Below are 2,212 nucleotides of genomic sequence, written 5' to 3'. Positions count from 1 at the left end.
TGGAGACACGCGGACAGGATGAAACACGTACGATTTACTGCTGTCGCCGGAATGAAACGTCGGGAAACGGCAGAGGCCCATGCGATCAGAACGGGCACCCAGGGCACACACCGCACCCGCAACGGAAATATCATTCAATGACCGACGCTTGCTCGCACAAGTCAATATAGGCAACACAGGAGTTCGCGGTGCCATTAACACTGAAGCCACACGGAGTTTCATCTGCAGAGAACGAGCCAACCGAATAGCCAGACACGGGAAAAGAAAGTGAGTAACCGAAGCTAACCCGACAGTCACAGAGGTACAGGTACAGTCACAGAGTACAACGACTCTGCTAGTCCTCGACGAGGTAATAGGAGACCTGCTAGTGGGAGTAGATATCTTAGAATAGTGTAACTACACATTAGAATGCGTCAGAATGCATCACAGCAATAATCAAACAGAAAAAGAGAAACCTACGCACGGATAAAAACCACGAGACATGGCATCGGATCAACAGGCGATTTAACAGACGCATAGGTCCAAGAAACCCTTAAAAGGGAATTGGAGATGATAGGCCAAGTCCAGGGAGTACGTCACATTGCCAACCACAAAATCTTTATGAAGCATGACCGCCCAATCAAACAGATTCGAGATACCCTCGAAACCCGCAATCAATCATAGATAAATAAGTGAACGAACTCTTGGCACAAGACCTCATAGCACCCCCGCATTCCGCTTACAGCTCGTAGAAAAGAAAAACAAGGAATGGAGACTATGCATAGACTACAGGCAGCTGAGCAAGCACTCAGAACGAGATGCATACCCAGTACCTCGAATGGATCACATACTCAACCAGCTACGAGAGGCAAAATATTTAAGCAGACTAGATCTGAAAAGTGGCTACTGGCAGATATCGATGGACGAAAATAGTAAACACCGCTTTTACCGTACCAGGACGCGGACTGTTTCAATGGAAAGTAATGCCGCTTAGATAGAATACAGCCCCGCCCCTTTCCAAGGAGCCCTCTACTTAGTCATCGGACCATAGATGGAACCATTCGCATTCGCATACCAGGATGACACAGTGGTCATCGGACGAACGAAACGTGAACACCTGAAGAAACTGCAAGAAGTGATGAGGCGATTTCGCAAGGGAAACCTAAGGATCAACACGGAGAAATGCTCCTTCTTCAAAGTATGCTAAAATAGCTTGGTCACTTAGTCAACGCAAGAGGCACAAACACCGATCCGGAAAAAATAGCCGCAATCCTCATCATGCCAAGCCCACAGACGACGAAGCAAGTACACAGCTTCCTGGGGGTAGCCTCATGGTACAGAAGGATCGTTCCTAACTTCACTGAACTGGCGCTACCGCTAGACAACCTGGTCAAGAAGGGTACGAAGTTTAAATGGAACAAGGAGACAGAGGAGGCAACCAGAAACTTGAAGAAGGCTCTATCAGAAGCACCAGTCCATAAGTGGCCTTACTTTGGCAAGACCTTTGTACTCATACAAACACGGCATCAAAAAAAATGAGGATTTACTAGAGGGATATTACTTCGTCGCCAACGCTAAAAGGCTGCACAATAACAGGCGGCGAGAAAAATGATTATACAAATAGCAAAGGCACCTTGGGAAACCCTCTGCATAGACCTCGTTGGCCCACTACCGATATCTAACCACGAAAACAACATGCTACTGGTGGTCTTCGAAAAGTTCTCGAAATGGGTAGAACTAGCAGCCGTCAGAAAGAAACGACGGAAATCGTGATAAACACGGTATGGAGCATCGAATAAACTTATTTTAGACAACGCCTACCAGGAAGCCTGTCCAACGAAACCACTCCCGGGTCCGGAATAGTGGAGGAGACTATGGAATCTAGACTTAAAAAAATAGTGGAAACAAGCAAGTTGGCACATCGGAACATGGAAAAGGCAGCACAAAACCAAGCCAGTGCATATAACCTACGGAAGACGGACTGGAGGCTCAAGATAGGAGATCTCGTATGGAAACAACAAGATCCATTTTCCAAAGCGGCTATTGGGTTCGCAGCCATACTAGCACCAAAATACGAAGTCCTATTTAAAGTGACAGGCTTCGTGTCTACAGTGAATGCAACAATCAAACACATGGTGACAAAGAACACACACAGAGCGTAAATTAACGAACTGAAACCCATTGTAGATGCCGAAGTTACCCAGAATTAACCACCTGTTTGCGCACTTGGCGC

Source organism: Drosophila elegans, unplaced genomic scaffold, assembly GCF_018152505.1.
Source record: "Drosophila elegans isolate 14027-0461.03 unplaced genomic scaffold, ASM1815250v1 contig_153, whole genome shotgun sequence".
Taxonomy (NCBI): Eukaryota; Metazoa; Arthropoda; class Insecta; order Diptera; family Drosophilidae; genus Drosophila; species Drosophila elegans.
This window is presented reverse-complemented; position numbering follows the sequence as displayed.